Source organism: Schistocerca cancellata, chromosome 6 (assembly GCF_023864275.1).
Source record: "Schistocerca cancellata isolate TAMUIC-IGC-003103 chromosome 6, iqSchCanc2.1, whole genome shotgun sequence".
Taxonomy (NCBI): Eukaryota; Metazoa; Arthropoda; class Insecta; order Orthoptera; family Acrididae; genus Schistocerca; species Schistocerca cancellata.
Window position 1 is genome coordinate 698,631,270 of NC_064631.1, and position 14,370 is coordinate 698,645,639.

Here is a 14,370-nt window from a genome sequence, read left to right on the forward strand (position 1 = left end):
CCATCTTTCCCGTGAATAGTCATACTGTCTGAAGTTCAATTGCAGTGCAACGTTGAGAACCTTACTATTTAATTTACTGTTTCGTGGATCTCTTGTATTGATTAAAATCCTGGTGTGCTCGCGTCTATCACTAATTCACACGCAGTATTGAAGCGACCTCTTTTTAGGGGGTGTTGTCATGTGGTCATGTTCTAGTAGTACTGATTTTAACTACCTTGTTGATTAATCAATGGAGCTGAGCAAACTTGAAAATTTGTTTGGTCAATTTAAAGCAGCTCCTTGGTCGTGGAAGTGATTTTTATCGTAATAAAGCTTTTAGGAACAGCGTTTTATTTAGGAAAGTTGTCTAGCCAAATATTACAAGATCTGTGTTCTGGCACTTAATGTATTCTTTACCTGATTGGATGAAATTAGAGTTCTGATAGGAATCGTGCGGATATTAGTTCCATCTAAGTAATGAACTTTATCTTAGTTTAACTAGTTATATTCAATTCTCAAGTTTTTATCTGTAATGTAGTGATTAAAGAAATTTGTTCGTCATTTATCTAAGTGATCTGGCTTTATAAGACAGTCGCCTTTATTATTGTGATTGTGATTTGATAAGGATTTAGGATTGAATAGAGAAGTGTGTGGCTACAACGGATAACTATTGTGATTCCGGTGTATCCTTATGATACACACCCCACGCCCACACGAACAAATCCCGATCACTACCAAGACAAACGGAAATCGCACAAGTCTCACCAGTAATTAACATGAATGATATCAATTTACGCACTGAGTTCATCGTCCTTTGATTCAGAATAAATATTGTTAAAATGACCACAGGTAATTCTTAAACAACAGACAAGCCCACTACTACTTTGAATTAATAGCTCACACGTTAACAGTACCCATAGACAGCACTCCGTCCAAAATGTGAACGACATCTTTATCAACAATAATCACACGAATAACATGATACACAGTACTCAACGTAATCTCATAAATATGGTTCATGTCAAGACAAGCGCCCGCAGGGAAAATCCACGTGGGCTCAATACAATAACCACGGGCCGCGCGAGGTAGCCATGCGGTCTTGGAGCCTTGTCACGGTTCGTGCTGCTCCGGAGGATCGAGTCCTCCCTCAGGCACGGGTGTTTGTGTCATCCTGAGCGTAAGTATAAGTTTGATTACGTAGTGTGTAGGCTTCGGGACTGCTGGCCTCAGAACACTACTGGCCATTAAAATTGCTACACAAAGAAGAAATGCAGATGATAAACGGGTAATCATTGGCAAATATATCACACTGGAACTGACATGTGATTACATTTGCACGCAATTTGGGTGCATATATCCTGAGAAATCAGTACCCAGAACAACCACCTCTGGCCGTAATAACGGCCTTGATACTCCTGGACATTGAGTCAAACTTGGATGGCGTGTACAGGTACAGCTATCCATGCAGCTTTAACACGACACCACAGTTCATCAAGAATAGTGACACGCGTATCGTGACGGGGCAGTTGCTCTACCGCCATTGACCAGACGTTTTCAATTGATGAAAGATCTGAAGAATGTGCTGGCCAGGGCAGCAGTCGAATATTTTCTGTATCCAGGAAGGCCCGTACAGGACCTGCAACATGTGGTCGTGCATTATCCTGCTGAAATGTAGGGTTCCGCAGGTATCGAATGAAGGGTAGTGCCACGAGTCGTAACACATCTGAAATGTAACGTCCACTGTTGAAAGTGCCGTCAGTGCGAGCAAGAGGGGACCGAGACGTTTAACCAATGGCACCCCATACCATCAAGCTGGGTGATACGCCAGTATGCCGATGACGAATACACGCTTCCAATGTGCGTTTACCGCGATGTCGCCAAACACCGATGCGACCATCATGATGCTGTAAACAGTACCTGGATTCATCCGAAAAAATGACGTTTTGCCATTCGTGCACCCAGGTTCGTCGATGTGTACACCATCGCAGGCGCTCCTGTGTGTGATGCAGTGTCAAGGAAAACCGCAGCCATGGTCTCCGAGCCGATAGTCCATGCTGCTGCAAACGTCGTCGAACTGTGCGTGCAGATGGTTGTTGTCTTGCAAACATCCCCATCTGTTGATTCAGGGATTGAGACGTTGCTGCACGATCCGTCACAGCCATGCGGATAAGATGCCTGTCATCTCGACTGCTATTGATACAAGGCCGTTTGGATCCAGCACAGCGTTCCGTATTACTCTCCTGAACCTACCGATTCCATATTCTGCTAACAGTCATTGGATCTCGACCAACGCGAGCAGCAATGTCGCGATACGATAAACCGCAATCGCGATAGGCTACAATCCGACCTTTGTCGAAGTCAGAAACGTGATGATACGCATTTCTCCTCCTTACACGAGGCATCACAACAACGTTTCACCAGGCAACGGTGGTCAACTGCTGTATATGCATGAGAAATCGGTTGGAAACTTTCCTCATGTCAGCACGTTGTAGGTGTCGCCACCGGCGCCATCCTTGTGTGAATGCTCTGAAAAGCTAATCATTTGCATATCACTGCATCTTCTTCCTGTCGGTTAAATTTAGCGTCTGTAGCACGTCAACTACGTGGTGTAGCAATTTTAATGACCATTAGTGTAGTTTGGTCCCATTTAATTTCTACAATTATTAAAAAATTTTCGAATAACAACGACGCGTGCGCCATTAACGTATTTCACTACAACAAAGTCACTCAGTCGTGTGAGCAGTAAATGCGCTTTTACAAGCTGTAACGGCCAAACGAATCCACATATCCTAATTGCTGCCAACGGCTATCTCGTCGAACATCACCTTCTTATATGTGTCTGTAAGGCGTTGCTTAGAGTCAATAATGCGGCGAATGGCGGTAGGCAGCATTTCCAGCGGCCCTCTTCATAAAATACTTCATACCCATTCTATCCAACGACGGCCTGGATCCTCTGGTTAACCGAACATGTGCCCCGACTATTAAGTCCAACGGATCACCAAGGCAAAGACTGCCTCCACATTTCATCTGCAGTCTCTGCCGCATCGAGAAGTTTTCGTCGTCATCTACTTCTGGTCCTGCCCGCAAGATGACAGCATCACGGACTCGACCGCTCCCGGAGCGCCCTCTCTCATTCGTTGCGGGCCGCGGATTCGCCACTCGGCGGCCATTCGAGGCGGCGCTGGCACCGGAATCGAACCGTCACGATTTTATTGTTGTTCCTACTGCCCGTAGCTACGGTTATGATTTCATGTCAACGATTAGAATTTACGACCGTACTTAACGTATGGAACAACGTTGTGATTAATTTGAGAATGGATATAAGAACGTAGGCTTCCACGGCCAGCGTCATAGTGATTAAAATTCTTCTGGGTATTATGCAGCGTCATTGCTAAAAACTAACAACAATAATAAACTAAAACCGACGTTTCGGGCGAATTGGAACGGCCTTCCTCAGGGCACGATCATTTTAGTATATAAAGTTGCCACCCTTTCACCGTAAGAGTTTTCTTAGAAGTTAAAATCAAGTTGCACCTTCGGTGGCATGGTTAATATTTTAATTGTTAGAGTTTCGTACCGTTTCCATCCCTCCTACGGGGGGTGCATAGTTTGTGTGCTTGTGTAAATTGTTAAAACTCTTAGTTTAAAGTTATCTGGTGTGTTGCAGATTTGCACCAATGTAGTTTTTCAGAGGCTGTTGTGAGCGGTCGTAACTACGACCATGTCAAAATGGAGCGGCAAGGTTCTGTGACCGAAAGCTCATACAGTCAAAAGTTGTTTCTTTCTGCCTCTGAATAAATTGTAACTTTGATATTTAAGGGGTGCTTTCAGATTATAATTTTAAATCTGTTTATTTTAAAAACTGCTTTTGGGCACTATTAAAGTGAATAAAATTCCCATTTCTTAAAAGGAATTTGGTTATGATTTCATCAGCTACTCCCTGGCAACTACTTCCATGCTTACATAGTGTGGCTAAATGTGTTAGTGTTCTTGATGAATCGCTAGTAAATAAAATAAATTCTTAAGAATATTCTTTGAAAGTAAATGACGGTTTAGATGTATTGAACAGAATTGGGGAGAAGAGAAATTTGTGGCACAACTTAACTAGAGGAAGGGATAGGTTGGTAGGACATGTTATGTAGCGTCAAGGAATCATCAATTTAGTATTGGAGGGAAGCGTGGACGGTAAACATCGTAGAGGAAGACCTAGAGATGAATACACTAAGCAGATTCAGAAGGATGCAGGTTGCTGTAGGTACTGGGACATGAAGAAGCTTGCACATGATAGAGTAGCATGGAGAGCTGCATCAGACCAGTCTCTGAACTGAAGACCACAACAACAACAATATTATTGAGAAAATTTGGTGACCCGATAGTTGAGACAGATTCCGTATTGTTTCTGCTACCTGCAACCTCCATCTACTTAATGACTGTAAGGACGAATTACAGGAGATAAAGGTTCTTGCCGAGGCATAAACCCTGTAATTTTTCTTTTCGTTTACCGCCGATACTCGTTACCTTCAAATGTGGAATACGTTCCATCTAAGGTTACTCACGTTAAACTTAGCAGTTATCTTTCCCCTGCTTCATTCGCAACAGTGGTGTAAAGGCAATGACAAGCAGTAATGCAAAAATCCCTCGGTCATGCACTGCACAGTTGCTTGCAGAGTATGTGTGTATATATATAGATAGGAAAACATTGGCGAGAAGAACGGACAGGACGACAGGGAATTACTTAAGAAAAGACTAGTAACTTCCATTGTACTTGAAGAAGAGGTACAAAGTAAAACATGTTGGGGGAAGACAGAGATTAGGATATTGCAAAACGCTTTCCTCAGGGTGTACTGCTAAGTTAGCAGCCAGAAGACTGATTTCCCTGCCTCCCCGCCTGCCCGAATAAGAATCTGATAACGTAGTTGGCTTCTTCAAGCTGTTGTTGATGTAAATACGGAAATCGCAACACTAGAAACGTGCATGAAATTCTGGAGATGATCGCCGGTAGGAGGAGAAATTGATAGTTGTCCCTCAACATAAATAACTGTAACGCACTGGTTATTAATATGCGGAATTGCCGGTATTATGTGACTGCTGAACAATTCGTGCAAATTGTCAAATCCAGTAAATAATTGGAAGTAGGACTATGGGGCGATTTAAAGTAGAAACATTACAATATGAAAATAATCTAACGAAAAGCAGATGCCACATTGATGTTCATTGGCAGAAGAATTCTTAGGAAACGTAGTCCACTTAAGTGCGAAGTTGAATAAATACCTAACGGAGTTCTGGCTGCATCAGATTTGTTTTCAACCTCGAGTTCTCGACGACTTTCTCCAGCCTCACCGTCAGGTGATTTCAGACGGTCGTTTGATATTTATCTTCGCCGAATTACATCATGGAGTCGTAACCATGTCACGGAACGTCCGTACGGTGCCCATGATAATGTCGATGTCTATGTCTGAAGAATATTGGCACCGATATTGATGGCGTTAGCTGGTGGACGACTCAGCGTCTTTCTCTGTTGCCTTTCAGCGTCAAGTGGCCGTTTACTTGCAACAAGGAACATCATTGCAACCTCTGCACCACTTGAGTGACTGCCTGTAGTGATGTGCTCTGTTGTGAGTGACGTAAGACAGACTTACGTAGTGAATAACTATGTGTATAGTTATTTTAATTTTCACATGCCGATGTGTCAGTCTTCTAGTCTGTTGTGTACCTGCCAGTTCATGACACTGAGTATTTTTACTGTTGTTTTAAGAAATATGCAATAACCTGTCTGTGGAGATCTAAAGACGGTAACATTGATCACAGAACTTTGCTATCGAGAATAAGGATTAGCGATCTTGGCAAAGAAATTTACCTTCTTTAATGTCAGTCTTTTCCAGTGGCAATAGTGGTAACCAGTCGCGATCACGGATTAACAAACAACATTGTGAGGTCTCCCGACTACGGTCCATCAGCGTACGATGTCGCGTTTGCTCCCGAAGGGGTGGTATTGAGGCAGACGCCGGCGCCTACAACTTCGACGCTGTGTACCGTCGTGGGATGACGTGTTCCGCCACAGGTTTTTATGCTCGATTTGTTCCATAAAACATCCTCTACAACTCCTCGAAGTTTGTCGCAACATTTCTGGGACACGCAGAGCTAAGTGAAAGATAGCTCTGATTAATATCAGCAACAGAAAGCTTCCCAAGGTACAGCAACAAAAAATCGATAATGGAAAGCAGTACTCCAGTGTCGTACTGGCAGCCTGTACCGTGAAGTAATGAGTGGGCAGTTTTTGGAGAAGAGAAAAAGTGGTCTTGGCTTACAAACTGAAGGACTGACTTTTGCTGCACAGAATGGAGCCAAAAGAAGTAACGCCATGAAAGACACAAGGGTGAAATGAGCGAAGGACCCAAGTGAAGACTCTACAAGAAAAGTGATGAAACAACTGACCATATCTTGAGGTCAGCAAACAAATAGCACAGAGCCACAATGATGTGGTACGAATGCCAGAATTACTATCTGCCGGTGGCAACGAACCGATGGGAAAACAAGCTAGAAAATGTTAAAATAAACATGCCAGATTGCTGTCCAAATTCCGACTTTAGACAGATCGCATACACCAGAGAAAGGTATGTATGTATCGTTGACACTGTCACCCAGTGATAGAGGAATCGACAAGAAACAAAGTGAAACACTTGCTAAATATTAGAATCTAAACATGCAGATACAGTAACACTGGTGTAAGCCATTGAGTATGGCACTAAAAGTTCTTAGAGAGCACTTGAAAGCCTTTGACACTGATAAAATGTTCATCTGAAAACCCCATCAAGCCGCTTTCCTCAGATGTGAACAAATTATCTTCCAATACATCATGCACTTCCAAGTGCCTGGTGAACATTCGACTACTGAATAAATACGAAATCCGGTATGGCGAACTCATTACTGTTACTCTTCTCTTGGCTGCTCAAGGACAAACACCAGTAGACATCGATCAGAGAATAAAGAATGTGTGTCGGGCAGCATGTCTGTCAATAACCACTGTTGTGGAATGGTGCGCCAAGTTGTGTGCTGGTGCTGGTGCGTCATGATAACGCGCGTCCCCATTTCGCCAATGCCGTAATGAAGGAGTTACGCCAAATTAAGTGGGAGGTAATCGAGCACTCACCCTTGAATCCTGACTTCTCCCTATGCGGTTATCACAACTTCGGCCAATTAAAAAGCACTTTGAAATGTCGACGTATCCTGCGCACCTGGCAGTTATGTGCTTCTTCACGCAACAGGAAACGGTGTTTTATCAAACGGTTATCTTCAACCTCGTGCATCGGTGGGATGACTGCTTCAGTGGTCATGCCATTTTTCCCGGTTGGCACACCGATTTTATACTGTAGGGCCTTCTTAGGCAGTCTTTCTGATCGCTCCTCAAAATAACTGAGAAGAACTGTGCAGTATTTATTGAAGAACACTTCGTGAGAAACTACGTCGTCTTACATAGGAAGTTCCTGAGAAGACCCTGTTTCCTGATCCCTTCCAGTAAGGAGTGCGAGAGGAAACACTAACAATGCAAAGAAGGTGTCACGAGTTGGTCACACAGGGGAGAAGACGTCACCATTACTTCAGGTTACTCCAATGCCTAAAATTACCACAGACGTGTTGTTAGATATCATATCATTTAGCTACAATATAGCAGGTCAGCAACTGGAAGCAGTTAATTCCATAAATTATCTGGGAGTAGGCATTAGGAGTGATTTAAAATGGAATGATCATTTAAAGTTGATCGTCGGTAAAGCAGATGCCAGACTGAGATTCATTGGAAGAATCCTAAAGAAATGCAATCCGAATACAAAGGAAGTAGGTTACAGTACGCTTGTTCGCCCACTGCTTGAATACTGTTCAGCAGTGTGGAATCCATACCAGATAGGGTTGATAGAAGAGATAGAGAAGATCCAACGGAGAGCAGTGCGCTTCGTTACAGGGTCAATTAGAAACTCGCGAAAGCGTTACGGAGATGATAGATTAACTCCAGTGGAAGTCTCTGCAGGAGAGACGCTCAGTAGCTCGGTACGGGCATTTGTTGGAGTTTCGAGTACTTACCTTCACTGAGGAGTCAAGCAGTATATTGCTACCTCCTACGTATATCTCGCGAAGAGACCTTGAGGATAAAATCAGAGAGATTATAGCCCACACAGAGGCATACCGACAATCCCTCTTTCCATGAACAATACGAGACTGGAATAGAAGGGAGATCCGATAGAGGTACTCAAGGTACCCTCCGCCATACACCGTCAGGTGGTTTTCAGAGTATGGATGTAGATGTAGATGTAGATGTTGCGACCTTCAGTCCTGAGACTGCTGTGATGCAGCTTTCCATGCTACTCAATCCCATGCAAGCTTCTTCATCTCCCAGTAACTACTTCAGTCTACATCCTTCTGAATCAGCTTAGTGTATTCATCTCTTGGTCTCCCTCTACGATTTTTACCCTCCACGATGCCCTCCAATACTAAATTGGTGATCGCTTTATGCCTCAGAAGGTGTCCTACCATCCGATCCCTTCTTCTAGTCAAGTTGTGCCACAAGCTTCTCTTCTCCCCAATCCTGTTCAATAACTCGTCATTAGTTATGTGATCTACCCATCTAATCTTGAGCATTCTTCTGTAGCACCACATTTCGAAAGTTTCTCTTCTTGTCCAAACTATTTATCGTCCATATTTCACTTCCATGCATTGCTACACTCCGTACAAATGCTTTCAGAAACGACCTCCTGACATTTAAATCTATATTCGATGTTAACAAATTTCTCTTCTTCAGAAACGCTTTCCTTTCCATTGCCAGTCTACATTTTGTATCCTCTCTACTTCGACCATCATCAGTTATCTTGCTCCCCAAATAGCAAAACTCCTTTACCCCTTTAAGTGTCTCATTTCCTAATCTAATTCCCTCAGCATCCCCTGACTTAATTCGACTACATTCCATTATCCTCGGTATGCTTTTGTTGATGTTCATGTTATATCCTCCTTTGAAGACGCTATCCATTCCGTTCAACTGCACTGCCAAGTAATTTGCTGTCTCTGAAAGAATTACAATGTCATCGGCGAACCTCAAAGTTTTTATTTCTTCTCCATGGATTTTAATACCAGAGTATGTAGGGGTATGAATGTCGATTGATTGTAGTGTAGCAGCGGACGACAAAAATCTGTTCCTAGTGTGCAGAATCTGTCGGCCACTTGGGGATTTTCACATCGTCTCCGGTTGCGTTGCGTGGAGACCGGAGAGACTTGTTGGGACCGCCAAGGTCTGTGGCGCGGAGGGTAGGACGCGCTTGCGCGGCACGCCGTCCGGCGGGCGGCGGAGGCAGCCGAGGCAGCGCCGGTGGCGGCGGCGGCGGCGGCGGCGCCGTCCCCCAGCCCCCAGTGACGCGGCGACCACGGCGGCGGCAGCACGCGACGCGGCCACATGGCTCGCCGCTCCTGCTGGCTGCTCGCGCTCGCCGCGGCGGCGGCGGCGGCGGCGGCGGCGGCGGCGGTGGAGGCGGCGGAGGCGGCGGACGGCGCCAACAGGCTGCGCCACGGCCGCTCGCGGGCGCACCAGCTCCGCCGCACCGCCGCGGGCGACGCCGGAGACGCCGAGTTCCAGGCGTTGCTGGGCGCCATCGGGAGACTCCCCGCCGGCGACGTCGACGGCGGGGGCGGCGCGCGCGGCACCGGCGCGCCGTCCGCCTCCGCGGCGCTGGCCGACCCGACGGCCGCAGAGCCGCTGAGGGGCGTCCCGCCCCCGACGTCGTCGCTCTCGGGCGCCGGAGCACACCTGCCGTACCACGACGGGGCGCCCAACCTGGAGAACAAGTTCCGCGCCCCCCAGCCGGACGCCGACGACTCGGAGCTCCCGGACGACGTCGACCCGCTGGACGGCGGCGAAGCCGAGGAGGCGGGCTTCCCCGGCGCGGAAGGCACCGACGGCACCGGCCTGGCCGACGCCGGGACCAGGAGGTACGCGCCGGGGGCCGAGGAGGACATCGTGACGCGCTTCCTGCGGATCGTCGAGTCGCAGCAGCAGCTGGGCGTCAACTGCACGGCGGGCACCGACCTCAACCTGGGCGAGGGCGTCGTCGACCGCTACGCGCAGGAGCGCTTCCGCGTCGAGGCCGACGTCGCCGTCAACAGGGCCAACATGCTGACGCGCCTCTGGAAGTACGCCGCGCCCGCCGTCACCGCTTCCGAGTACCTGCTGCACGCGTCCGTCTTCTCCATGGTCGAGTTCGACGACGACATCTTCGCCGCCGGCAACTGCTACGACGCCTTCCAGTACAAGGACTACTGGCTGTACTGCCCGTACGCGTACCGCCTGCCCGAGGGCCCCATCCTCGTCAAGGACCTCGCCGTGGAGTACAAGTACCTCAGCAACACCTCCGAGTGGTTCTACATCGCGCGCAAGAACGCCGAGAACGTCATCCACAACCACAACCAGTTCAGCCGTGGTGAGTGCTACTCCTTTTGCTACTATCATATATATTTACCTAGTCATAGTCCTGTTATTTGTAATGCAACACGATGTATTTCAGGTCGTCAAAATGACACACGTTTACATTTCTGTTAGAAGTGTGCTAGGTTGTTTCTATCTACATAAATGATATTTGGGATAGGGTGTACAGCAATGTGCGGCTGTTTGCTGATGATGCTGTGCTGTACGGGAAGGTGTCGTCGTTGAGTGACAGTAGGAGGGTACAAGATGACTTGGACAGGATTTGTGACTACAGTAAAGAATGGCAGCTAACTCTAAATAAAGATAAATGTAAATTAATGCAGATGAATAGGAAAAACAATCCCGTAAAATTTGAATACTCCATTAGTAGTGTAGCGCTTCACACAGTCATGTCGATAAACTATTTGGGCGTAACACTGCAGAAGTGGGACAAGCACGTATTGGCAGTTGTGGGGAAGGTGGATAGTCGTCTTCGGTTCATTGGTAGAAATTTGGGAAGATGTGGTTCATCTGTGAAGGACACCGCTTATAAAACACTAATACGACCTATTCTTGAGTACTGCTCGAGCGTTTGGGATACCTATCGGGTCGGATTGAGGGAGTACATAGAACCAATTCAGAGGCGGGCTGCTAGATTTGTTACTGGTAGGTCTGATCATCACGCGAGTGTTACGGAAATGCTTCAGGAACTCGGGTGGGAGTCTCTGGAGGAAAGGAGGCTTTCTTTTTGTGAGTCACTACCAAGGAAATTTAGAGAACCAGCATTTGAGGCTGGCTACAGTACAGTTTTACTGCCGCCAGCTTACATTTCGCGGAAAGACAACAAAGATCAGATGAGACAGATTAGGGCTCGTACAGAGGCATATAGGCAGTCATTTTTCCCTCGTTCTGTTTGGGTGGAACACGGAGTGAAGATGCTAGTTGTGGTACGAGGTACCCTCCGCCACGCACCGTATGGTAGATTGCGGGGTATGTATGTAGGTGTAGATGTAGAAGCATAAACAAACATGCTTCAGTCTCTTTATATACAAATACGTCTAGACTGTTTAATTTCTTTCCATTTAATACGACAATTCGGCTACTGCGTCATCAAATCGAAACTTAGAAGTCAAAAACAAAGTCGCAATAAACTCTACATGTATGTGAAGTGAAAGCGATCCAAACAACAACTATTCTAAAAATTAATAGTAACTATCGTAAATTCGTAGCCAAGGAAATTACTGCCTTTATTAATGAACATCTATCGTTGAGTCTAGCACCATCTACAGAAGCTTGCAAATGGAAATACGCGTAGCACTAAAGTTAAACTTCAGATGCTACTGTAAAAATGCTAAGTATGGCGTTGTCTGCCACCCATGTCGCCGACTACTATTGAGAACTGTTTATTCGCAGACAGCAATATTATTTAATCTGTCACTCAATTTGACCGCGCAAAATTCACCTTCAGATCTGTAGCCGCATATTCAACACTGTAAACTGTTGAGATTGTCCCATAATATTATTTTCCGTTTCTAGGGTATTGAAGTGGCGGCTGTTCTTTGTGGTTACTTTAGTTTAGAATGCGATGAACATATTTTGCAGCAATGTTCTCATAACACAGCAGAATTTTTCGAGATTCAGCCCTCTTTGCCTGAGTGTTAATATTGAAATCATCGCAGTAGTAGTTTTGGTGAGAACATTGGTGAAGTTTTAAATGCTTCGAATGTACCACGACTACGTCGTACGCTGCACAGCATTCCCACAGCTCAGCTGCTAAAACCTTTTACAATCTGCATGTAGAGGTTGTACCACCAAAACAAATAAAATATTTACTATTCTTTGATTGCTGTGTCTAAAGAAGTAATTTTTTTGCACGAAATAATAGTTACCGTTTGTAACTGTAGAGGAATACTACTATAAGTCTAGTATTCGTCTAAAATTCAGTGATAAAAATCTCTGATAACATTAGACGAATACCACGACAGATGTAATGTTCGTCTAAAATTCGTAAAATATGCGGTGGGAAGTGAAATCAACAAAAGTACAAATTCATACATTGTAGATATACAGACAAAGTCAACAAAACTAAAATAATTGAGTTTAAAGTTTCTCAGCAGGCAACTACTTCGAGTGTCTGAAACAAATTATTCCATCTTCTTCTTACTCAGGAGCAGTGCAAGGCTAAAGTTCACGGAAGTTTCTGGCTAACTATCAACAGAGTCGTTCTCATTCTGAATTCAATCCTGCTAATTAACAACTTTCTTAAGGCATGTTCTCCCTTAAGTGATGCTTTCTCTATTGTAAGTTGGTGTATAATCCTATTATTTCGCTCTGTATACTTCTTCGTGAGTCAGTGAAGGTGTGCGTGCTTGCTTGCGCGCGCGCGTTATGTGTGTGTGTGCGTGTGTGTGTGTGTTTGTGTGTGTGTTAGGGACGATCAGCAGATGCGTGAATGAGAGACAGAAAACGAGTGCGTGTTTATGTATCTTTGCGTCATAAAGATTCAAGATGTTCATTATCATACACCTGCCATGTTCGCATGGGTGTCAAATTTTAGGAACTCATTACTGCATGTACGATTATATTTGAAGAGGATTTGAAAGCGGCCACTGAAAAGTGCTTAGATTTCATTAATTACTTTCCCTTGATTTACGCACCTGAATAATAGTATCGGCATTTCTTCCTTCGTAATTTCTTATGCATGTGTCTGCGAAATTTTTGCGACTTGGTATCTACAATAATCGGTGTTTCTTCTTTCTTTTTATTCCTGCCACCATCACTGTCTGTGGACGGGAACGCAGTATAATATGTGTTTATATAAACTAGTGTACTTCTTAGATTTGATATCACCGTCCAACATTTGTCAATTGATATGCCTCTGTTGGCTCCGCCGCCGTCGAATCTGGCTGAAAAGTAACTGGCGACAGTAGGCTATTTCAAATTATGTTGTCCACGTTAGGTTTACAGTCGGAAACACTGCACTTTTTTATATGAAATAACTTACTGTTTATGGCCAGATATATCTCATTCACTATAATTAAAGCACAGATATAAGTTAAACCGCACACTACATTTAGTTTATGACCTGTTTTAATGACGATTGTTCGAGTGCCGTAACATAACAGCGACGTACTGATTCCCAATAATGAACATGTAGCAAGTACATCACTAATACATTCGCTAATTACACTGTCTTTCGAAGTATTTGGAAATGCTGTAATTTAGTTCACAATCTCATGCTGTCGTCACAGTGAGCGTTACTGAAGATTAACACAATTCATGAAAGTAATTACGAGTCCACAATCAGTCACAGAAATACAGTCACTGTATAAACTGTCTGAGACGAAATATAGAAAAACTTGGCACCTTTTGAGACTTGTTCATTGCGCTCACTCGTCTGCGTGCATTGTGCAGTAATTTTAGGCATACATCCTGCTGATATCATAACCTCGTTCAGACTAAATAAAATGGCTTCCAACAGCACCGCTTTTATAAAATTACAATAATTAAAACTATTTTCGGTTTTTGTCATTCGCTATCGTTCTTCAATTTACAATTAAATATTTCTGTTTCTGAATAGCTGAATGGTGGAATAAGACATGTTTCACATCTAGACGTTATCTAGATTCTAGACGTCGAGATACAGCCGTAATTGCTACAGGATTACGCTGTCTAGTTTGCCAGATTATTGATTCCACTTCTGTAACAATTTGTGTGGTAAGAACAGTGAGTGCAAAAGTTGTTAACATATTTCCAGCACTAACTGTACAGATACTTTGTTTATTTATAATAATTTTGATCAACTTTACGTGAAAGTTAGCAACTGGATGTTTACATAGGAGCAATAATAAGGAATCCAGAATGAGATTTTCACTCTGCAGCGGAGTGTGCGCTGATATGAAACTTCCTGGCAGATTGAAACTGTGTGCCCGACCGAGACTCGAACTCGG